Here is a 25904-nt window from a genome sequence, read left to right as displayed (position 1 = left end):
TGTCTCTGCCATCTTAAGTCTGGAAGAGTGGACATACAGGCGAGTTTCTTGGCTGCCTGTAATCATCACACATCAATAGGTGCTGACTTAAAACAATACTACATGCTGGGGGGAAAAAAATGACCTCTTAGATCTCTAATTAAATCACCATCTTCCTTCCCTCTAGCTCTACCCTTTCATTTGATGACCACTTCCAAAATCAGTGGGAGGAGGGGTAGCATTCAACCACCACTGGGGATCAAGCAGAGGAATGGAGGAGGCCTGTTGGGTTATTTACCAACCCACATGTCACAAGAGGTGATTTTTCACTCTGATTTTGTACTACACCTTGACACCACGAAGTCCTGGTTAGAGACAGAAGGTTTTCAGCATTCCTGTAATCCAGTAATTCAATTAACAGACTTGGAGGCTACTGAGGTTATTCAGTGTGTGAAGAGTTGGAGTGCCGTAGCTCTACAGTCACAGATCGAGAGTAGTACAATTACTTCCATTCCAGACTTCAAAGACTGGCATTTATATACTGAACAATTGTAATGGAGTGTTTTAATTACCCAAATGAATGAGATGCTCACATTTAAAATCATTGCTGCATGGAATGTCTAAACTGTGCTTAAACATGACACTTTGTTTTCAGTTCAGTAAGCCCAGGTACAGATCACTAACATGTGTGAAAGTCAGAAACTGCAGAGGGACCAAACCTGTAAATTTGCATTTGTACATTTTTTAACTCTCCAGGGTTAGTTCTGGATTACCTCTGGTTAAAAAAAAAAAAAAAAAAAAAAAAAAGGAAAATAATGATGTCAGGGTGAAAATTCACACATCTGGGTAGCAGGGAAACAATGTGATTTTGTCCATTTATACTCAAGAATGGGTTTTATTTCAAAATGGGAAAAATATATAGGATGTGTATTATTTATTAGTAATTTGAAAAATAGCAAGAAGTACAAGCTAGGCTATGCAAGATAGATGTAAGCTACTTTGGTCTGACTTTTGCTTTCTTTTCTGAACTGCCGCTTCACTAAGTGGCAAGCAGCGGAGGTCAGAGGCCAAATGAAAAGGATAAGCGTCAATGGGAGGCCCTGTGGTGTGACACAAGTGCCTAGTGGTATATTGTCCACAGCCCATGAAGAACTTGTCAACAGCTCAGTGAGAATCCCTCAAAGGAGCGTCTACGGTTTCATTGCATCCTGCTCCCTGGAGGCGGTGGCAGATACCCAGGGAAGGAACAGCTATATAAGCAAGATGGCTCTCTAGGAGCTCTGCTGTCTTCTAGTATTTGTTTTTATTTATCAGCATCAAGATTGTCAGTAGAAAAAGCTTCCAAATAACTGGAAAGTTCTATACAAGCAAGAACTGCTAGAAACAGGTTAGACTAAAAATTAATTATGCCTTAGAGAGCTAGATGTGAAAAATAAAGACAAATAATATTTGCTAAATTGGCTCACACTACATTAAGACCCTGCAGAATCTTCTTGTGACATCCCAATGTCCGGTCAGTCATTCTCCTGTGAAACCTGAACTTACCTAAGCAGCAAACAGGCTTTGATGAACCAGAATTTCTTACAAGGGAAATAACTAAGACATAGTGTCCTTTTCAGGAAAAATTAATTATCAGGTTACCCTCTGAAATGCAACCTCTTGCAACAGGCAAGCTCTCATTTAATTCGTTCTCATCACTGAAGTTATCAAGGACAGCATGAAGAGCATCTACTGTTAAATGATATTGGTCAGATTTTTCAATCTTGGTATACAGCTAATAGAGTTGAACAGAGAGAATCTGTCTTACAGTTAAGGAGAATTCCTGCCTTTCTAGAACAATCAGTTAAAAAGTATGCAATAGGCACACACATTGCCTTTGTTCTGGTTTTATATAGCTCCTGGAACAATTGAGTAAGAGCCCAGGAAAGGGCTTTTAGGCCTAATATCATACAAGTAATAAATCATCATCCCTATTCTGTTTTGAAAAGAAACCAAGAAATAAGCTGAAGAATCTTGAATTGTGTCTGTAACAATACAGAGAATGAAGAGGTTCATCAGGAAAAGCAATCAGAAGAAATTAAACAGCATCTGTTTGCTGGACGAGGCATACCACAAAAGTGTTTGTGGATGGACATGCAGCCAGGTTTATTCATACAGAAACAACAGGACTAATGAGAGAGAGAACGTATGAAGAAAAAAAAAAAAAGTGAAAGAAAGCAACATTTTGTTCTCTTGGCAGTGGATTTTAAAGAAGCCGCAGCTTGTGTCTCTGCAGAACAGGTAAGGAACTGGTCTGGGGTGGCAAAGCACATTTTAATGAATCTCCTCTGGCTCTTAGTGAATTCAAGCATTCTGTACTTTCTACCTTACTTTCTGACTTTCCCTTAATCATCATTTTAAACACAATAAAATATGCAAGTAATGAAGATGGATCCCAGTATACTGGCCACCCAACTTTAATGCAGTGGAGGAATTTTTGCCATCTGAGAGGCTGAGTCAGGTTGCTGTATTATTTTTAACTGTTTGTAGTAGCCTACAGGCATTTTTGTCAACTTCTCCGGCTATCACCAGTATTATTCCAGATCAGCTGTGTTGAAATAAATGGGGTTACGGCAGCATGAACTGAAACGCAGAGGTGAACCAGACCCTTGCGCTGTAAACGTGATGCCATTTGTGGGATGCAATGTCACATATTTACATCCACTGCTCCCAAAGCCAGAAGAGCTCAGGCTGTCTCACTGAGCAAAGCAAAATCCAGAGCACCAAGTTTTTGGAGAAATGACTGGCAAGGAACCAAACCATAACTCACGGATATTAGAAGATGGGTTGAGCTGCTCTGAATAAAATACTGCCCAAGTTATAATAAAACAAATACCTTATGATTGTTAATAACAATAGTAATGTACAGTTGTTTAAACCTCTGAGGGGTCTTAAAAATGCTGGCAAACATCAGTCAGTCAGCCAAGCCTGACAGCATCCCACATCTTCAAGAGACATGCACAGACACTAGAAGCAGCATTTTCAACTGCCAACTTGAAACCAAGAGTATCCAACTTGAATCAAGTCTTGCTATTCACCAATATTGGCACCTGCATCTCCTGTTGACTGTAGCAGGAACTGTGACTCCTTCAGATCTGTGAAAATTACGGTTTCAGACCCAGCCCAAAAGCTGTCTTTGGAGCACAGCTCCTCTGCTCCAAGCAAGATACTTGCATGCTTATGTCACAGCGGAGCAGACAATGTCAAACAGGAGGTCCCAGCAGCTCCTAGACTGACAGACCCCAGTTTCTCAGTCTTTGGAGTCTGTAACAACTAAGTTTACAACTTGGTGTTACAAGCACTCAAAATACCTTGGCACTTTGATCCTCATAGTGATAATGCAATCCCACTCTTTATACTAAGCTTACCTAAAAACAACCTGACTAGGGAGCAGCTGCCTGCTGAGAGCTGCTCACTCAGCGAAGAGGAGCAACATGGCAAGCAGGCTCACTGGGAAGCACAGGCTAGCACTCAGCCATACTGCTGCTGCTCCAGGAAAGCAACTTAATTTGGGTGCATGTGAAGCGTGTTGTGCTCTCTGCACAAAGCCACACTTTGATCAGCTGCCTTTAGAAACCTGGAGGAAGCTGCTTTTAAATACAGTATTTGAACCTTTGGCAATAGGAAGCTTTTTGCCTTTTTGTCTCAAAGTTTCCCAGTAGGATCCAAAGGCTTGGGAAATCACAACTATACTCATCCTCAGAAGCCACATTTACTGGTTTTGTCTTGTAAGCCCACTCCCCATTAACATCAACAGGAGATGGACACAGAAGCTGAAGACCTTAAGAGATCAATCCACTTTTCACCCCTTAATGGTCGAACCCTTAATAAGAAGGGCATCTAAATTAACTAGGCACAGCTTTCAAATCCACTTTCAAAACTGACTTTGGTCCTGTTCCTCCCCTCTTCAGAGCCAGAAGTGGCTTTAGCTTATGCAAACCGCATCAGGCTGTTTGTCTCTTCCCACAAAGATAGCATTGGCCCTAACCATGAGTAGTCTGCTTCATACGTGGCACTTGTGGGGCGATTCCCCATGGTCACGCTGTGCCTGGCTGCTGTAACACACCAGCACACTATCATTTCTTACAGGTTGTGGTTCTGAACACAGCTGAAATCACTCCCTGGGATATTCAGAGTGTTAATGGGAGGAAGGGGGAGGAAACCAGAAACTTTTTTCTGCAAATCCCACATAATCATTTTCATAAATGATAGAAAAAGTCATTCACAAACCTCAGCAACTGTTAAGGGATCACAACACGGAAACAATAATCTTTTCAGATTTCTTTGCAGAGAATGGACGAGAACAGTCTTTTCAACAAAAGGATAATTATCTGGCCTTTGAACAAAGCAAGCTGGCTGACTTGAGAGAAAACCCAAACAACTAACAAGATCCTGCTAAACTTCTACTCCTCTGTCCAACCAAAGATATCCAGCAAAGTGCCAATCTTGCATTACTAAAGGCAACTTGACTTTGTTGGATGATGGGCACTGTAAGGAGATGCAGAAGGGAGAGTGACTAAGCAGAAAGAGAACAAAATTTATGTGAGGTTTTTTTCACAGACCTGCCAATCCCTGGACAATCGTAGTGTGGGAAACCAGAATAATGCACTGAGCTCTAAAGATGAAAAACATGTTGAAAGGACTAGATGTCACTGCAAAATTAAAAGATAAACAGCATCTTTCCCTTCAGTGGCACCAGTACCATGTGACTTCATAAATTATGTGAAAACAGATTTACAGGCTCATGCCCTAAACTCATTCTTCCTTTGATAAGAAAACATGCAAATCTAATGATCTGGAGAAGAAAATTAAATCCCCAGGACTGGATCATATTCAGAATAAAAACAAAGAGGTTCTTCAAAAGCTAATCTCTCAGAAGTCTCAGTACAACACGATACTCTCTCAAGGTGCAGATTTCTCTACCTTGCTGCTTAAGTATGCTTTACTATGCAGAGCGTAACAATAAAGAACATTTTTTTAAATTCAGTTAAAAGGTAACAAATTATCTTAAATGGCAAAAGAGGAGAAACAAGACCCTAAAGCATGAAATTAGAAGTGGTAGGAATCAGATTCTCAGACAAATATAGAGATATCACTCATTATTGGCTATTAGATATATTTATTTTATGAAAATCTAGCATAGTGTTTTCTTTATCAGCTACTATGTCAGGCATTTCTGAATAAACATATTCAGATATCCAAAGCAACCCCTCCAATGAAAAGAAGTGAATTTTATCATTATACTGACCTGTAAACGAAGCCAACTGCCAAGGGTGTTTCAGGGAGCATCACCCTAATGAAACCAGAGCTGGCAGTTGCCTTCCTGCAGATTTCTCAAAATCCAGAATAATATGAACTGTCCTCCAGGATCCTACCCAAAGCCTCTTCGCTCACACCCTTCCACTCTGTTTTCAGCCGGACAAACCATTTCTCCTCCCCATAAAATTTGCCTGCAGAAAGGACCCCTTAGTTTATACCACCACCATAAAATGGGAAACATAACCCATTGCAAGAGGCCACCTGTGGAGTCTTGAGATCTGGTCCAGTTAAAGTTGCCACCATGGAAACACAGAAACTCTGGCTCCTGTGGATAAATGGCTGTAGAGGAACCTCAGTGGCAACAAACTCAGACTTGTGTTTAGCCAGATTGCGACTTTAGGGCTGGTGGTGAAGACAGATGTTGGAGAGAGCTGTAGATGTCATATGTCCAAATAAACCAAAGGAGTTTCAAGTTCATATCCCTCTGCAGACAGTTAACCTCCATGGCGCAGGAAGAGAGCATGAGAGTTACTATCACACATGACGAGGAAAGCTATTTCTTTCTCCTTTTATTTTCCTGAAAAGGAATCTGAGAAGAAAACACCACCACAACTGCTGTTCCCTAACCACAATTAGGGAAAAGATGCAGCCCAGCATCTTTCAAATGCTCTCTTCCATGTGGTGTAACTTGACAAATGATGGAAACAGTAGGCAGTCAGTCCCACCTTTGCACAGACCACAGTCACGCCTCACACCCTTGCACTGACAGGAGCTTCTGCACACAGCTAGCATAAAAGCAGGGGAGTCAGTTTGCTCAAGTCAGAGCCTGGCACAGACAGTGCCAGAAGACGATGCCATAGCAGTGAGGTGCAGACTCTTGCAATTGGTAGCTCCTTCCCTGCTGTCCTGGAAGCCTCTTGCTTGAATCAATACCTACACATCAAACCCACGATTTGTTGCCTTTCCTACAGTCTTTCTTTTAATCATCCAACATTATCTCCAAAAGGCTGCAACAGGAACTTTGGAAAAAAAAAAAAAAAAAAAAAAAAAAAAAGATTAACTACCTGGTTCCCAGTCTAGCTTCTTCCTACAGACTTGTCTATGGAGCAATTCCAATTTCTGAATCAGTGAGGAATACTCACATAGGCCTATCTTGCATTCTAGAGGTGTCAGGTCAAGCACATGATTGATCTTACTCCAGCTGGTCACTTTAGGCCAGTTACAAAAGTGCAAACAAAATTTACTTCAGTAAGTAAGAAATTATGGTATTTATAGATAAGAAACATATATCTTTAACACACTCACATTTTCTTCCATTGGACCTGTGGAAAACTATAAAATACCTGCAGGCTAATATCCCAATAGCCCATGCAGCTTCTGTTTTTTCCACATATAGATTGTTCTTCAGAAGGTAGCCACTAAATATTGAGTGTTCATAGTACTAAAACCAGGTAATTAGGTAAATGCATGAATCTAGAAATTGCTAAATTCTTTATTGTGTTCTGCTATTTATATATGTATGGGCCTCAAGGAGGAAACTTCAATTTTTTTATTTTTATTTTTATTTTTTTAATGAAGGGTCATTCTCTCACATCAAGTCTTTTATATGTACATGTACCAAAAACTTCTCTGTCCTGGGACACACTGACGACTGCTCTTCAACTCACCTTCAAAAGTTAAAACTGCTTTTTGACATTTTCTTATTTAACTAGTACATTTATTGGTAATAATCCCGCATAGTTCTAACTAATTTCTGAAATAATCAAACTTTATTGAAAAAAGGCTAATATCACTTTTATTGTTTCAAAAATAAAAGTGCATACACATGATGCAAAAAAATATATTAAGTAAGCCAGTGTAATATGGATAATTACTTTAAATGCATACTCTGAAACCCTGAATGTGTCAGCCTACAAGTCTACTTCCTATGTTTTTCTATCTGCAAGATCTGCAAGTAATTTAGTCTTGTTTTCACAGAGCGCAAAGACATTCCATTTGTTTACACTAGAGACAAATTTTACTCAATTGACGCAATTCCATTGATTAAATAATGGCTTTCTTCCTCATTTTAGGTAATTTTGGCCTTATATCATGACATAAAAGAGGTAAGTGATTGTCATCTGTGTTCATATTATGTGATGAGCAGATTATCAGGTACAAGCCTTACTGCCTAATGACAGGAGCTTTTCAAGGACTGATTTAAGTCTGAATGCTCATAACCTATTCTGAAAACTAGGCAGATGATTAAATAAGTCAACAAAGGGTCAACTGTAGGCCAACTACAGGTGATTTAACTGGAGGGAACTCTAGTAGTTCAAGTGAAATAAAGTAGATATAATTTGTCCAACTTATGCATTAAAAACACTGGTAAAGACCAGGTTCTGTGTATCAGCCATCTTTGTGACAACCGTTCTTTAACAAGATTATTGGACTTTCAGGTCCTCTTTACAGGTTTTTTTTAAAAGGGAAAAAGCATACAAAAGTCTGCATATTCCTTATCAGCATGGAGTTTTGTCTTAGAATAAAATGCAGAATTAGCTGTTGCATTTGGAAGATAAGAAAATAAAATCCTTAGCAATCCTAGTAAATAGAGCACCATTGAAATACCTTCACAACAAGAGAGGCATCTGACCTAATGTGCTTGCACAGTGTTAATCCCAGAAGTGTTACTGTACCCACCCACAGGCTCATTTTCTGGTCCTGAACTTGTGCGAGGTATTAGCCACCACACACAAGCCCCAGGAGAGCCCCATTCCTCAGGTGAACACGGGATGCCCATGGAGAGGCAGTACAAGCCTTAGCACAGGAGCATCATCACGGGTGCAAGCACAGTGATGATGCTCACCTGTACACCAGCTCTTTAGCGACCTACCAGAAAAGGCTTTTTGAATCTTATTTCAGTGAAGTACCAGTGACATCTAGTGGGCAGCTCTTCTACAGTAATGGATCTAATGGGGCAAACTCGGGTAACCTTCCAATTTCTCTGAGGGAGGCTACAGAGCAAGGCTTAGACAGAGGACAGCAGATTTAAAAGGAAACTTTAAAGGTTTTCTAGTCCATCTCCCTGCTCTAAAGCAGAACCAGCTACACCTGCGTCATTCCTAACAAGCACTTGCACAAACAGATCTCAAAACCCTTCTGTGATGGAGCCATAGCCACACCAGCCATGCTTCCTTCTGAGCACTCCAGCAACAAGTTAGGCAGTGAATTACTTGCTGCACTGTAACACCCTTTCCTTCCCCCTCTTGTCCTACTCACACCAGGCATGGAGAACAGTAAATGCTTATAACTTACCTAGTTACCTGGATGCGCAATGGTAGCATGATACCTAAATGGTCCGGACAGGTTAGTTACCTGCCTAGCAAGTCACTCTAACACATGCAGCCTCCGCTTCTCACAAATGTATGGCTTGTCCAAAACTGGGTGAAATTTCACAGATGCAGCAAAACAGCACATCCTTGGCAACAGGACAATGCCCCAGCCAAATTGCAATACCTTGTTCCAAAAGTAAGAGCACAAACCCCCACTTCTCAATCTCATTTTCAGCTATAGTTTAAAAAAATAGCCTACTCAAAGCACTCTGCTTACACTGCAGCTTTTAGCTTAGCTCCAAAAGCTACAGTTTAGCAGCATGTGCAACAGTAGCAGGGATTTTATAAGAGAGAATATTAGGCAGTTGTAGCTCCAAGTACCACTTACCTGTGTTTGCCTGTATATAATGTATCAGCAGCTAATCCTTTCCTAAATAACACTGCTCAAATGATATTTCATTTCTTAAACCATGGTACAGACTTGTTAGGTTTCAGCAGTAATTCCAAACACTAAAACCATCTAAAAGCTATAAAAAACACAGTAATTTATTTTCTCAATAGGATTCTATATAAGTACTTTATAGACACTCCTGAAACTTGCTTGAATAACACAAAGATTTTTTTTTTTTTTTTTTCCTAAGCCAGTATCCAGACCTTGGCAGTTTAGGCTGCTGTGTGTGCTTCACACCACACAGCAACATCTGCTAGCAGTTAATTTGGAAAATGGGAGACTGTCACCACAAAATGTAGACCTTTTAAAATAAACACAAGAAAAATATTACCAAGCAAAAATAAAACTGCATAATAAATATAAGTGGGTGGTAGCTACACACTGGTATAGAGGATTTTATAATAGATCAAACAAATCACTATACTGAAACTGCCCACCACAGTGCCGCTTTCAAGAGACTGCTGTTTTCAGGCTGAGATCTGGACCTCTCTCTCATCCTCCCTTGCCATTTCTTCCCCTGTAAAAAAAGAAGTCCTAATTATCTATTTACTTTCATGGGATGGTAATATCAAAAATATAAACCTCAAAACCTAAATTTCCGAAGTACTCTGTCAGCAAGAAAAGCTCGCTCTTTATGAGCTCCAGCTATAGAGGAGCAAAGAAGTACACTCCCTCCCAACATTAGATGAAATATGGCTTAAAAGCAAAGTCAGAACTCAGTTACTGGGCCTTGGTGGAAGTGTTGTTCTCAGATGGACTGTTTGCATTAAATAATGGGGTCTGGAGAAAAAGCAAAGTTTTTCCTTACGTCTTTATATTCCTCAGTATGAACAAAAAAAAGAATAATTCTGCCATTTTCAAAAAGAAAAAAAAACATACAGCAAATAGATAATTTTAAAATGTAGGGCAAAAATTCCAGTGGTCCAGGCAATATGTGGGTGCTGGTCTCTTCTGCCAGGTGGCTGGAGATTGGACAAGAGGAAATGGCCTCAAGTTGACGCAAGGGAGATTTAGGTTAGATAGTAGGAAAAATTTTTTTACTGAGAGGGTTGTCAGACGTTGGGATAGGCTGCCCAGGGAAGCGGTTGATTCACCAGCCCTGGAGGTATTCAAAAAGCAAGTAGATGGGGTACTTCAGGACATGGTTTAGTGGGCATGGTTGATGGTTGGACTCGATGATCTTGAAGGTCTTTTCCAATCTAAATGATTCTACGATTCTATGATTCTACGATTCTGTATCAACTGGCAGAGGTTATTTTGTGAGCCTTGCCAAATGGGGCTTAGTAGATGTTGTCAGGATTGTATTGAAAGAAATATCCCACTCTTGTATGCCATTAAACCTCAGTCAGGAATCACAAGCCCTCCTCTGTTTGCATTTAACTGGGAAGCCCACTGGCAAAATGAACATTTCAGCTACCGCTATCTTTGCAAGGATAGGATCTCCTGTACTGATTTTTCTCACACTTTGATGCTCTTAGGGAGTCTCCCCCAAGTTTTCAGAAAGACTGTGGCATCTTTAGTCTGAGAGCATATTGCTTCACATGAGTCAGGTTTGTGCTTGGCTCTAACAGTTCAGACCTGTTGATGATCACATGGGAGTCTGTATCGTGAATGTTCAGGGTGAAGGGTTTTGTACAAAGCTCCCCAGGAATCACATTAAAAAGAGTAGAAGTTTAAAAAAAAAAAAAGTCAGAGCATTAAGGCTCTCAACTTGAGTGCTCAGAGTGTTTTGGTGCACAAAATGACCTGGATTTGGGCAGTAGGTTTGATAAAGGTCCAGCTGAAAATAGTGGGGAAAAAAAAACTTTTTTCATCATCAGTGGGGCAGGATTACATCCCTGTTGAACATTGACGCTGCTGAGGGAGATTTTAAAAAAACCACAGAGATGAGCTGCCTATTTACCATTCACAGGTTTTTACATCTCTCTTGCTTTCTTCCTCATCCTGCCTTTTTGCTGGGAAGACTGGAAGGTGCAAAGTGAATGCAGGGACAGCCATTTTCATGGCTCCAGCACGTGAATGTTGCTCTCAGCAATTCAGGTTTACTCTTGGTGATGGGCAATGGTTTCAGGTGACTCTAGGCAGCTCAGGCACTCCCAGTTCCCCACAGATGGTCACCAATTCTGGGAGTCTCACCTCAGGGTGAGAGTCTGAACCAGATTTGTCTAATCTCTCACAAAACCAGCTGAAATTATCGGAGACTCAACATCCCTGTTGCAGTCTTAAACCCCTCTACCACTGGTTTGGGCCATCTCCTCACCTCACAGGGGCAGAGTAAAAATGTATGCATTGCTATGAAAGTCTCAGATAACTTCAGCAGCAGCACCACAGAAAAGTCCACAAAAAGAGAGAGCTTTATATATAAAGGATACTTTGGAAACATATATGACCCAGAAGAGCTGGCATAAAACCATGGAATAATAAAGTGAGACACTGAATAACTGTTCCTTCATTCAGCAAGTGCTATCCATCGTGTCCCCTGTGCAAGGCTGAGCTGCCCTCAAAGGTGCAAGCTACATATGAGAACAAAGAGGGCCTCTTCTACAGTGGAAACAGGCATTGCAGACAGTCTCAAGGGAAGAGCCCTGTCCAGTGAGTTCTCTGCCCCCTTGGGTTTGTCAGGAGCTACAGGAAATGGTATTCCTTACAGCAGAAAGATGGCTTTTGTAGGCAATTGAATGTACTACAACTGATAGTACTTAGGTCAGATGTCAAAGGCAGACTGGTGCCAAAACAGTGATATATGGCTGGCATGAAATGGCTTGGGGTGTCACCATCACCTTCCATCTGAAGATATCGAAGACACAGTCGGACATGAACAGATAACATCCACTAACACTTGGAGAAACAGGGATTCCAGCGTTTCCAAATATTTCTATCCCCAAGGTAGCCCCAATGAATTAACCCCTGTAGAACCTATAAGTATATTTGGTTACCAAGCCAGAAACAGGAAAACAGAAAAATAAGATTCTGACAAGCATTTTCAGGTGTGCTAAGTGACCAATTTTGCTGTCTGATCTGATGAGGTATATTAGTATAAGGTTCCTCTTCCTTCAGTATGAGTAGATCTAGCAGACACAGTTCCCTTTGCTATGGGGAGTGAAAGCTGCTGCTGTCACCCTCCCTGCCTCAAGGCTGCCTCTCTATACCCCAGACAGCCCTTGATTAACCAAGCCTGGGTTAACCACATTAGACCTATGCTGTCTCTCTCCTCCCACTCTTCTGTTGCTGTGAACGTAGCAATTCGTCCATCTTCATTGTTTTGCTCCCAGGTGAGGCAAGGTCAGAGCACAACATCCCTTTAGGCTCCACAGCACTGGAAATGTTTACATGCAGGAATCACTCTCTGCTGTTAAACCAAAGTGGGCTAGAGCTCACTTGCCTGAGACTCTTGTGTTTATTTCATAGCGGTGATTTTGAAACCAGATCTGTTCACATGGGAACTGTGCTGTGTGTTGGCTGCAACTATGCCCATAATCCATAGGAATCACAGGCTGGGAACAGAACATCATCTGACTCTTTTACTGGAGGTTCTCACTACCCTTTTATTATTACAATATAAAGTTAATGATACAGCCAGGCATTTAACGATCTAATTGTAATTGTCTAAGGGGCTCAGCTCTTTCTGATTGGGTGCAGACATCTCACATCCAAACTGAGGACTGGGAGTCTTCTCACTATGGTAAAAGTGAATCCCTGGTGGTTTATCTGACTTACAGGCTTTTACAGCTCAGATCTCCATATTGCATTGTCTCTCCAGAAACTGCACTATTGTACATTTCATAGTTATAAGTTATCTTTACATTACACTTCTCTTCAGTTATTCAAAGCAGCCCATTTTCCCAAGAAGCATTTAAAGTGCTACACTTACGTAGCCTGTTTTGAAACTGGCAGGCGACAATGAAGACACACACAAGTCAGCATAGCTTTTGCTCACATGCTTGATTTGCTGTTCAGATTCCAGAGCTGGTTTTCACGTCTGTTGCAGGGTGTCTGTCATCACTTCTCTTCAGAAGCCCAGCAGGGTATCCCAAACAATACCAGCCTTGCAATGGGGAAGAAAGTTCTTTCTTCCCAAGGATTTAGTGGCAAAATCTCAAACAACAGAGTGAAACATTGTGTGTCAGAGCCCAAACTGGAGAAATAAAAAAAAAAAAAAAAAAAAACAAAAACAAAAACAGCTTTTCCACCTACCCATCTTTGCCATGAGCCCAAACTCTCCCTGACTTATGGCAAGCACCCTGGAAAATACAAGATTTTTCTGAATTAAAAGACCATATGTCCCAACCACAGTTCCTTTCCAGAGAAAATCATAGAAAGTCCTCCTGCGTTCATAGTCTACTCCAGTGGGAACAAGAAATTCTTGCTTACCCTTTCTCCTAGGATCCTATGGGAAGAACAGATAGGGAGTGGTTTCAAGGAGGACTACATGGTACTAAGCCCCAGACATCACCAGCACCAGTAATTTATAAGCAGATACCTTGGGGTCAGCTACATTCTGCTGGTACCTGTCTTTTGTCTGTGAGGAGAAAACAAAAAACAATTTTTTCTTGGTTTCAGAGACTCCCCTCTCAGCTCAGGGCATGTGCCACTGCAGTTTTGGTGGCCTGCCCATCAGACTGCTGTTATCCCAGCTGCTGGCCCCTCCGTTACAGTCATCCCAGGATCCTAAGAACCAGAGGGCCACAAGCGCCCATCTCCTCCCCACACAGCTGTGTGCACAGGACCGGTTGAACATCAGCCTTCATGTCAACCACTTCCCCCACTCCCTTTTTATCTGTCAGCTCCTGCTGGTGGTACCTGTCTCACACAAAAAGAAAAAAAAACCTACTGCAGTCACTGCAGGTGGCTTATCAGGCCAGGGTGCAAGCGCTCCAGCTGAGGACTGCTGCATGGCTCACCTTGCACCCTCACCACGTCTGCTGCAGCTCTAGGAGGAAGATAAAGGTAACTCCAAAATGCTGCTCTCCTTTTCTTAGGAACCTAGCCCAGATGCATGCCCCTTCCAGAAGCTTTTTCAATCAGCTGCCCATACAGGGTCCATTTAAAGTACCCTCACACCATTTCTTAATCATACCTAGTATCTGCTGCATTGTGCCTGGGAATTGAGGAAACAGACCCCAGGTTCCTGAATTATAATGATTTCTTTGCAGTGATTTGAGGCTGTCTCAGCAAAGCTTTTTTTTCAGGGAGATTGAGGAACATCATATTCATCTGTGGGCTCCTAATCCCTTTAGACTAAAGACTACTTTCAAGAGTTTTTTCAAATTACTTTCAACTTCTTTGGTTAGATCTTGCAGGAAAGAATCCACGGAAGATCTTATCTGAACCCTGGCATGCAATGACCTTGTTGTTCCATTTCATCACTGGTTCTAGGGTCACGTTATTAGGGATAATACTGGGAATTACAGGATTATCTTAGGCTTCCGGATACATTTTACATTGACTAATTTATTCTGTCTTCCCTTTCATGAATGCCTGATGTAATATATATGAGACAGAGGGTTTATAAGACTCTAAAGGTATTAAGCTTTCACCTAATCACTATTGTTTGAGGTCTTATGGAAACTCAGCCTGATCTGCAGCTGGGTATTACTAGTATCTGACCCCAAACATGTGATGGTACATTAAAAGTGCTAGTAAAGTATCTGGTTAGCAGATTCATGAAGGGAAAGTTAATGAACTAGTACTCTATGTATGCCGCTGTGCGTGTAAGTTATATCTGGCTGCCATGTGTGCCCAGAAGCAGTTCTTTCTCAGACTATGCTGAAAAGCTCTGTCACCACAAGTCAGGCGCACCCTTGATACTTTTCATAAGGCTCCAGAGGAAATTAATGTTGGTTCTTCCAGGTTATAGCTTTTATATGATTAAAAAACCCTACACCAGCTGTATCATATGGAAAACAGAAACAGATCAGAACTGAGACAGGTAACAATCCACATGCAACTGATAATTCAAGTACAGGTCTGATGTGCAGCATTTGACAGAATGATAGATGAGGCCAGGGTTTACCTCCTTAAAACATCCAATATCAGTGAGAAAAATGAAAGCAACACAAAAATGTGCAGCCTGATCGTGACTGAAGGCAAGCTGTAAAAATGGAATAATTGTTATTGAAGGTGACCTTTCAGTCTGTAGTAAAGTCCCTTGTTATTTCAGTGTGCTTTATGCTATGACATATGTGACCAATCTGCAGGTATCAAGAGATTTTCTGTATACCACCAAGCTCCGAATTATTTGGTCCTGAAGATGTAGTGGATATACAACAGCAATGCATGCTGTACCCTTGTCAGAGTTGCCAGCCTTATGCACAGGACTGAAAGGCACTCAGTTAACAAGATGACTGGATGCTTAATAAATGCCTCGATGAGACAGAGAGGTAAAAAGCTTGGAGGTCACTCCCATGGTGTTACCTCAATATCAAACTGGAATAACAGTGAGCAGCAGTGAGTCAAACCGAGGACATACTAAGCAACTAACATGAGGGCTCATTTCTTGACGTGCTGCACGTGAGACTGGTGAGAGCATCAAACTGAGCCCTGCAGACAGCATTTTGGGTGAATCGTCCCTTCTACCTTTTAGTTACTCATTTGCAGACCCTTTTTGTGGAATAAGGCAAGACGAACTATACATAGAGGGACAGGCTGTGTTTTATGGGAATGGAGGAGGTGTACTTGTAGTGAAATCCATCTTGTGCCCAAAATCCAGTGCCAAATTTTTCAGTAATTATCTGTACCAGTAGCATGTAAATGCATCTCTTAGATTTTAATGCAAATGTTAAAAATATTCAAGTATAGCTGTACAGAATTTATCATTGTCCACATAAAAATTCCTCTTCAGGATCCATCATTTCCCCTGTATCCTCATTTGCCATTTTCACTATCTCTGGGTTTGTCTCATCAGAATTCTTCTTTTAACCTGGTTTCATATCAAAGAAAATTCTATCTTCACTAACGCACAATTTAACACAGAGAGAATGAAGATTTATGACATCTCATCTGCCCCAAACAGGAAATATTCTACCAACGCAGCTCATCATGTCTGCAACTGCAAAGTCACTGAAGCTCATTGTCCCATGTCATGAAAAAGATCTCAGTTACAGAGAAGGTCCCATACTTTGCCAAATTTATAAATCTTAGAACTTTTGCATGGCTGAACTACTTCACCAATACAAAATGAAGGCCTTGAACCAGGGCTCTGCTATTTCAAACAAGAAATGAATTGTAGTTCTCAGATACTACAGCAACAAGCATGGTGGATACACCTGGCTTGGTATGTAGAAGTCAGATAAAATTTAAATCCCCATTCTTTCGACTTTTGGCTGTTTGTTGTCATCCAGTGCATTACGGTTTGAACCTTCTCCCTCACGCATGATGCAAGTAACCCAGCTTGGTGACAAGGAAACCGGGGCAAACAGCATTTGCTTCTCACAACCTACTGAATTGCCATGCAGGCAGGGCCTTGGTGCCAAAGCAGAAACCAGTTCCTTTTTCTTTCCAATTCCCTTCTCTGCTAAGCAAAGGAAAGGGAAGTGCAGAAACACTCATAAGGAAGATTAACATGTCACTGATCCCACCTTCCCTTTCTTTCTCTGACTGGCTGTGTGCTCCCATCACAGCCCGTCAGGTGGACAAGAGACCGTGTCTGTGGCAGGAGCTCCAGCATCGCATGGTGGGAAGTCCAGGGAACCTGCTTGCCGCCTGTTTCGCCAGAACTAGCATTGTCTGTGGAAATGAGTCCACCAAGTTAAAGGTGAAATAAAGTAATCTGAAGTGATCAAGGCTTTCTATATCTACATTTTTGAATGGGATATTTAGACTCTTCATTCCTAATTACTTTTTTTATTTTGAAAAAAATCTTGTACAAAGTGAAAAGATAAAAAATATCTTCCCCCCCTCAAATCCTAAAGGAGGACCTTTTGAACCTGCTGACAGCCTCAGAAACAGCCTCTTAATTCAGAGAAGTGACAAAGCAGTTCATACTCCAGAATTCAAACTAAAAACAATTCATCAGATTTATGCCTGGCCTGATGCATGCTTTCCTAGCTCATAAATGCATTACATGTGGCATCTAGGAATAAAGTGTTCAGCCTCAAAAAGGAAGAGGAAATACACACGAATGAAACCTTGTGTGGGAATAGTCAGTGCTGTTCTTCCCTGCTTAGCAGTCTGAAAATGCTGCTTCAGCTTTGGCTATGTTTGCTCAACTTCAGCTGCACTATGACCTCAGATGACCCAGACTGCTATGAATCTGGCCACTGTACATTTGATCCAGAATACTAAACAACTGGTGTCATTTTCAGCCAGTGCTAAATCCAATCTGACCTAGATAGAAAAGCCCTTACATCCCATTGCTAATCCCTTCGGTTCCATCCAAGCAGTGAAGGCTGTAAGCAAACAGAGCACACAGACTTTAAGAAAAGCAGGCAAGCAAATCCGAGTTTCACAGAAATCTGAAAACTCAGACTTCAGATCGACCCAAATAATACCAGTCTCCATATTCTCTAGAAACATATTTCTCTGTATTGCCCAAACACTTTCAGACCATTCTGTGATGACAAATAGATTTTATCTTTCTTCACTGTCTATCTTTCTAGGACTGGACTGGAGCAACAATGGATTTACTATCTCCTTCTGGTCTTCTAAAAAGGTACACCTTGCATGAATCTTCCAAGAAGTTAAAAAGAAAAGCTACAATTTTAAAATATTTTGCTTCAACATGCCAGACATTCCATTTTGCATTTTTTCCCTTAAAATCATGATTCTCAGCCACAGGCACTTCATCAGTATAGAAAGCGCTGATTTTCCCACAGTCTCTCCAACAGTCAGACAACAAACCTGCACCAAGATGATTCAATTTCATTGGAGTCAGCACCTACTAAGCAATGTGGTTTAGGTTTCTTTTAAGCATTCAAGAACGTTTTTCATAATAATGCCAGATGGCCTTGCAATCAAAACCTTTGCATTCAGCCCTTTACCTCCAAATTCGCTGCTGATAGTATATGGATTTGAATTTGAATACACAATACAGAAGCTGTTTCAGATTTTCTCAAAAAAATAAAACAAATTACCTCTATAGCAACAAATTTTCCAACTGCATTAACTGTTCTCTGGCTTCCGCATACCTTTCCAAATATTATGTGAAGAAAAGAGAGAGAGACATAAGAAAGAAAAATTTCTTGACTACCATCACAAAAGAAATTGTTCCTTAATTACAAACAGGACACCCTTAAGCTGAGAACTGAAGAGAAAGGCAATCTATACAACCTTTCCCCACCATTTCACTTTGAAATATGAGGTAGGCAGAACCAATTGATGTGAACAGATTTAGTAAGATAAACACCAGTGGCAACTTTTTATATTTAACAACACCAGGCCTTCTCCAGGACAAAGAATAGGAATGAAAATACTTGTTATGTACTCTTGCAAAATGTAGCGTGTATTTAAAAAGAAAATATTTGCTTATCACTTGTGGCTGTATAATGTCAAACATACGGTAGCTACATGATATTTTAACCTTACCCCCAAGCTACAAGGAAATTAAGTAGATAGTTGGTTTTCTAGTGTCTTTAAAGTAACTAAACATGAAAGGTCAGACTTAGGCAGAACAGGAGATAAGCTACCCAACAAGGCCAGTAGTGCTGAGGAAGCATGCTCATGTGCAATGGATATCCCAATGTTTGCTTAGAAACATGTCATAAATGTAACATTTAGTGATGGTTTAGAGTACTCCACATGAATAAGTAGTGGAATTTACACAGGAAAGAAAAGGATATGAGAGACTGATTCAGAGAGTAGAAAGATGGCTGCATTAACAGTCTTAGACCAGTTTCAATTAACTTTATGATATACTACCATAGTTACTGGTCTTATGATCATGCTTTACAGTAAATGTAATCATATTTCCCATAGATGGCTTGCACTGAGACACCCAGCCTCAGAACAATATCCCGTATACATTTCAGCCACAGCGTATTAGCACTTTGTGATGACAAAGTGATGAAATGGGGAAAATGTGCCTGGATGTGCCTGGGCTGGACCCAGCATCCTCTGAAGTCAACTGAAATAAGTTTTCCACAGGCTCTGACATAAAACTCAAGAAGAAACATAAGCACAATTTGAGGTGCTCACTATTACAATTTGTAAACTTGTAATAACTGTTGGAGGGAAATTGTGTCGCAAGTTTGTTTCATGCCAATACAGAATAGTCCAATGTTTTGGAGAAAGAGACACAGGTTTTAAAACTCCACTATTCAGCAATGGTGCCCAACACGTCTGGAAGGCAGGATGTCTCAGAGAGTGTAACGAGTCCTACCATCGTCACTCACCACCAATGTATAGATAGGACATTGCAGTGAAAGGATACCGATCTTCAGGCAGGTGGGTGTCTCACAACAGTAGAAATCTCATCAAAGATGGTGTTGTCTAGTTGTGAACTCTAGAAAATTTTTGTCTGTTCCAGTGGAGGTTTGGTAGGGTAGAACTCAAAGAGAATGTCTTCCCCTCATTAAATTGTTTTTAGAGCGCAGGATCCTGCATCGGAACTCGCACCACAGAGAGGCTGAAATATTTCCACTGAAAAAGGTAAAGATTTAAAAATATTTTTTTTCTTTGCAGATAGATAGATATGTGGGTATAGGCCTGTCACAAAGTTGCCTTGCAGCTAATTACATAACTTTTTTTTTAATCCCATATCACCACTGATAGCTATACATTTGACTGCTTTGTTCTGAGACCACTTGAAACAGTAGTCACTAACTGTTGCAGTTTACAAATTTGCAGTGGACAAGACAACTCATATTGCAAGTAAAAAATTACAGCTTTCATTCAAACAAATCACTCACAGATATCCCTATTTTCTTTCTGTGGTTCATGGAATCAAAAAACACCTCCCTCACCCAGATACAGAAAACACTCCCAAAACAATACTGTTTGTCAAATAAGCTCAGTAGGACTGCATCCACAATTTCCAGGTCCCTCTGTAGCTGCTTTTCAGCAGCAACAAACGAAGCTGCACAAGAGCTCGGCAGGACTGCAGAGCTAGCACTTGGCAGTGAAGCATTCCCTGTCCCCAGCCATGCTCCAAAGCTGTCCTGAGACCTTTAACATGTGCCATCTCAGTGGAGCAACAATCACAGGGACACAGGAATGGGATTCATGGGAGAGAAACGTCATGTGCCTCCTTCCACCATCACCCTGAGCCAAAGCCTGTGCTATATTTCCGAGAAATAACAGTGACTGGACCTTAGAAAATCGCTAATTTAATGGAGGTGCAAGTGCCAATTTGAATAAACTCTGTTTAATCTGATATTCCCTCGCTGTAAACCTGTGATACTGTACTTCGCCTGAATTTTGATGAAATTTTATTTAACTGAAGTTTTGAGTGTTCCCCCTGACTTCCATAAGTTTGGGGTTTATTGTACACCAGTCAGTTCTCTCACATTCAGCATACACTGCCTGTAAATTTCAGGTTAATTAACTCACATCTGGTTTTCCACAAGCAGAAATAGTAAGTTCTGCAGCCAACTACTATTACTAGCTAAAGTGCTTTGTACTCTCACTTGTCTGGGGATGAAACTAGTGCATCTTTGATTTTTAAATCTATATTCTTAAAGTCTGATGCCTTGTTAGAAGGCCAAGGGTTATTAATTTCAAAAACAGAAGGTAGAGTTTAATGAGTAATGAATAGCAGCTGTTGGAAACAAATCTTTGTAGCCCTGGGACCGTCTCTCCCTATGTTACAATTACACTTTGATTGACCTCAACAATAACTAACAAGCATGCCCAGCTGGATCATAAACCAAGTATATACTATGTCCAGATATGGTGTAAAATTTCACATCAATGAAACACTCACTGTCAGTCTAACTTTGTCCCATCATATGTCAATCAGACTTACAAATAAACTTATTAGAGCTGGGACATGCGATTTCCTAGGGAAAAGAAGTTCTTTACTGGCAATGAACGCACAGTTTAGAAAAATCATGAGTACATAGGGATGGCTCTACCTCTGAAGAAAAGCCTTTTGTCATGACAGACGTGTGGGGTTTGTTCACTGTGTGAATATGTAAGGGCTTTAAGAAGGAGAGGCAGTTTTCCAGGTTGTCTAAAACAGCTATATCCCCATAGTTGGGAGGCTGAAAGCAGAAAAAAATTAAGTTTGGGTTTATCCAGCGTCTGACATATTTTCTCTATGAAAGAATGTGCTGCATTGGGACCTAGTGTTTTTGAGGGTCTGTGGGTGGGAGGCCCGTGGAGTTCACTGGGGGTTCAGTGCCTCTCTCCTGTGGACGACCACATAGTGCAACACCTAAATTTGGGATCTGTCTAAACAAATGGGAATAAAAATGCAGGGACAAACTGTTTATACACACAAAACCAGAAAAATCTGGCTTGTGCTGTTTGGTGGATGGATTACTCACAGTTTTACATCCTGTCTTATCAGACAGGAACTTTGGTCTATAGCCAAACAATATTAGGGATGAGCCACTGGTGAATAAAATACTCCAGCTTTTGGATTTATATATACTCACAGCTTTGTAATGCCTTATCCTCCGTCTCCTGACAGTTCCAGGTGAAACAAACAGAAAAGCAACAGATCTTTCTCTCATCAAGTGACTGGACTTTTCCTAGGCTTCCCATTTAAAACAGCTACGTATTATTATTTGTACTATTATTTCTATTGCTAAACACTTACACTATTGTTTGTCTTTGCTTTCTTTTCTCCAGCTGACACTTCTGCTCTATAATGGCGCATCACTGATCTCAGTCTTCAAGAGAAGTCCTGTTATCAGGGTTTCCTGATCTCATCCATCTTTACATAGAACTTCTTTACAGATTCTTATCTGATCTCAAAAATTTTGCTCAAGGGAGTAAATCCCAGTACCAGGGAATGAGTTGTATACTCCCACTGATTTCAATGGATTCAGAAATGTAATTAATTAAAATGCAGTTGGCAATGGCCTCAGTTCCAGCCACATGATTGCAGGTATAAATGGTATCATTTCAAAAAAAATACACTGTTCTTTCTAGCATAAAGGGGTAAAAAAAAAACCAAAAACCAAAAAAACCAACCACTCACCAGTAGGTAAAATTACACTCCACCACCAGCATAAAGCAAACCCCCAGCACCTCACACCATCCCCTACCAGGTCATCAGGCAGACAAGCTGAGCTTACAGCACACACTAACTTTTGACAGACCCCAGCCCAGGTGGATGGATTTGGGAAGTGAATTCCAAAGCTGAGGTCAAGTGTTTCTGGCTGATCTCAGTTACAAGTGCTGCGCTGCAGGAAGGGAAGCAGCCTCCTGGGTAACCATTTGGGGCTTTATAGGTTCAAACTAACACCTTGAATTCTGCCCAGGAACTTATTAACAACCAGCAGAGCTGATCTAAAGTGTTCTTGGCATGAAGCTCCACATTGTGCACCAGCTCCAGTTTCCAAGGGTCTCAGCACACAGCCCAGTATGGAGTGCATGGCGATAACATAATACGGTGTCAAGGCGTCAAAGGCATGGATAACTGTGACAAGGTTTCTCCGCCAGACAGGAAAGGCCCATTTTTCTTAATAGCAACATAGGGGGGAAAAGACGTGGATATTTTGTCAAAGACTTTTCTCAAAGTGTTTTTATGCCCTGGACACCACTAATCTTGGAGCCCTTATAAAAGTTCCGTTATGGACCTGCCCTGTGCTTTGAGAATTTCCTGACCTCACCCTGATGAAATTAATAAAGTTACCTAGGTGTGAAAGCAGCATGGGGGGTCACATCAGCCCCCAAACTCCTCAGGTGTAAAGATTAGCTAGGATATACTAGAGAAATTTTAGTGGATAGAATGTCTGTCTTTGCTCTCCACGGAGCTTATTTCTGCCATGCCCCATTGAAGGTTTATGGAGGTCAGCGAATTTCTCCCCATTCTCAATTCAGGACTGAGCTGTACCAAGTAGTATTTTTTGGAAAACCTATTTAAAATCATATATGATTGACCTGGTTTTCTCCACATTTCTTCATTTGATACTTATTTTCTGACTGTAATTATATGAACAACTCAAATTACTTTAGGACTGGAGAAGAATCTAAAGTAATACTTCACTTTACTTTAACAGACTTGCTGAACCAAAAGCAGAAATAAACAAATACTGTAGAGTTGATTCCTACATACATAAAGGCAATCTGAGTCTCAGATAGTCCAGGTGCAAGTGTCCAGCACGAAGTTGGGGACACAAGCTCTGACACACACAGACTGTCTGTGTTACTGGTTTATGAGCAATAATATGCAGTAGGGATGCAAACTATTCTAGACTGAACTAGTCAATGAACTAAAGTTACTAGATACGCAAAGCAAAGTATTATTCTAGTTTCTTGTCCAGTCTGGAAAATTTTAAGAATTTCCTCTACAATTGAACTGATCTATGTAAATAGAAGGCTATGTGTTGAATTACCAAGAATGCATCAGGGTGTTTGCAGTTAAGTATCTTCTTTATAAGTGATGAGTCAACAACATAAGGCTCCTGGCCAAAGTAACAAAGCTGGCTAAAAAACTAGACATCAAAAGACCACTTCAGTTAAAAAGCTTTCTAAGAGAAAGGGGTCACAGACCAACAGAAAGAGTGAGTGAAAGACTACAGAGTGGGAAATCTTCCTCCTCCATGATACTACAAACAGCAAACATTGAGAAAAATTCAAGCAGTCCGGTACCTCAAAAAAAAAAAAAAAAAGACCCGTTTCTGAAGCTAAAGAATTTTAAAGTAAACATAGCTTCAAAAATGTATCTTTACTTTAAAATCCACTTACTCTATACTACCTAGCTAGAAGAGAACTTCAGGTCACTCTCCTCCTCTTGGAAGGAATTAAAATGAAGGACCAGAGCTCAGAATTGTTCCCACAGAAATGGTTGCACTTAGACCTAGATACACAACAAGAAATGACCTGAAAGTCAGAAAATTGTGTCATCAGGAGGTTCTCCCATGTCTTTTCCCTTACCTGGGAAGGTATACGAGTTGGAACCCATCTTCAAGCCCTCGTTTTCTCTGAATTTTCAATTCAAAGAGAAATTCTAGACTATGGAGAACTGTGCAACAAGTGAGAGGAATGCAAATCCTGAAGGATACCAGTTATTGCTATGCAATGGCCCAACAGAAAGCCCATGTGTTCATTCAGAACTGGTGATTTCAAACAGTATCCATCACATTCACAAGTTCCCAGAGTCTCAACTCAGAGTCTTTGGCAGAACGAGAATGGGAACAGAGACCCTCCCATAAAACAGCATGATTCCAAGATGTTTTAGCAATGGCATTGTGCTTTGTATGGTATAAACATTGCTCCAGGCAGCTAACCTGCAGACAGAAGTTCATTAAAAAGGTGAATGCTCAGGTTTTACTAAAGTGAGCTCCAACTCCTATGAAGATTATGGCTAAACCATTGAAGAACTTAACAGAGCCAACCACCATCCACTCCCAAAATCTCTGCACAGAGGTGACCATTCCTTTAGGGCTTCACTCTAACAGAGACAAATAATTTTAGATATTATCTGAAGGCCCTGAGAGTGTAAAAAGGCAGTGTCTTTCTCATGTTGCTGTTCATCACCTGAGCAGAATAGCCACAGATATGAGGACAGAAGAAGTGCCTACATACATCACAACCAAATCTTACAAAACACCCACAGAATTTACATGAAATACATCTACAAATCTGAACGTGCCTACCTTAAGATTTATCCCACTCCTACTGGGACAGGCAAGTACCTGTTCCTAAGCCTATTATTACTTTTGTTTTTGTTAAGTAAGATCCCCTGCCTTCGCCAACAAATGTTGAGACAATACAAACATAAAATTTCTATCCTATACATCCTAATGTGTCTTGTATGTCATACCAATTCTACCAGTGCATACTCTACCTCCATTGTAGGAAGAAAACATACAACTATTTGGATTGGATTTGGCAGGACTGAAAATAAACTGTAAAAATATTATGGAGATTATTAACCAGTCACATAGCACTGGAATCCAGAAACACTGATCTAGACAAACAGAAAAGTTTCCATTTGGCAAAGAAGAATACCCTGTATCAAACCCTGTTGAGATGCACCTTATAGATACAGCCACAGTAAAAATGCACATGATATTGATTTTGTAAATACAGCTCCACTTCAGAAGGACCCTGATTTTAACTGTGACTGACAGAAGCCCAAAACAGTGAGGTTTAAGAAATATTTGCCATAAAGTTGAAATCTTTCCTCCACTGACAGCAGCAAATATTTTTACATTAGGTCATCAGTTCAGACTTAGCTGACTGTTTGGGCACCAAACCAAAATAGGTTCTTCTTTTGCTGAGGCATTAAATAACCTATCATGAAAGTATCAAAAGACAACACACAGAATTTGAGGAGGGGTTTTATAGTATTCATGGACTTATCTAAAAGAAAGTCCATCTACTACAGTCACTAGAAAAAAATAAATAAATGCAGGAAATGCTACATCATACTACAGAAATATCTTGAAAGTGTTCTTTAAAGAAAAAAACCCAAAACTCTTACCAACTACCTCCACATTAAAAGAAAACAGAGGTCAGATGTGAATCTAAAGAATAGCAAGTTAATAAAGTATCCTCCTCTGAGCTTCCAGGAGAAGAAAAACAGAAGGGGGTGTTAAATCTTTGAATAAATCTCCAGTAAACATAGCCAGAAATGATGCTGCCTTTAGCCACATGAAAGAGAATAGAAGGATTTCTCTTTTTAAATTAGTCTTTATTGTCTGCTTCATAAATTGTGATCACATGTGGTACTTATTACAATGAAATTTTATCGTTGCTATAGCCCTCTTGCTTGCATTTGGTGCTTTCTTTTTATTTTAAAAAGAAAAATGTCC

General features: G+C 40.5%; 1 protein-coding gene across 3 annotated transcripts in view; it reads right to left on the bottom strand.

Annotated features, from left to right (window-relative positions):
- The window catches only part of BICRAL (BICRA like chromatin remodeling complex associated protein), a 102433-nt gene that overhangs the window by 14299 nt on the left and 62230 nt on the right, over positions 1–25904 (bottom strand). For 2 of the 3 annotated variants that reach the window (XR_008237954.1, XR_008237955.1), the window contains exon 16: positions 12977–13558. The gene's annotated coding sequence lies outside the window, so the exon portion shown is untranslated. Of the gene's footprint in view, positions 1–12234; positions 12356–12976; positions 13559–25904 lie in introns of those variants that run through there. The other variant, XR_008237956.1, reaches the window with a different exon arrangement.

The sequence above is a fragment of the Harpia harpyja genome, chromosome 13, assembly GCF_026419915.1.
Source record: "Harpia harpyja isolate bHarHar1 chromosome 13, bHarHar1 primary haplotype, whole genome shotgun sequence".
NCBI classification, from domain to species: Eukaryota; Metazoa; Chordata; class Aves; order Accipitriformes; family Accipitridae; genus Harpia; species Harpia harpyja.
Note: the sequence above shows the minus strand (reverse complement) of the source record. Positions and strands in the feature narration are given on the sequence as shown.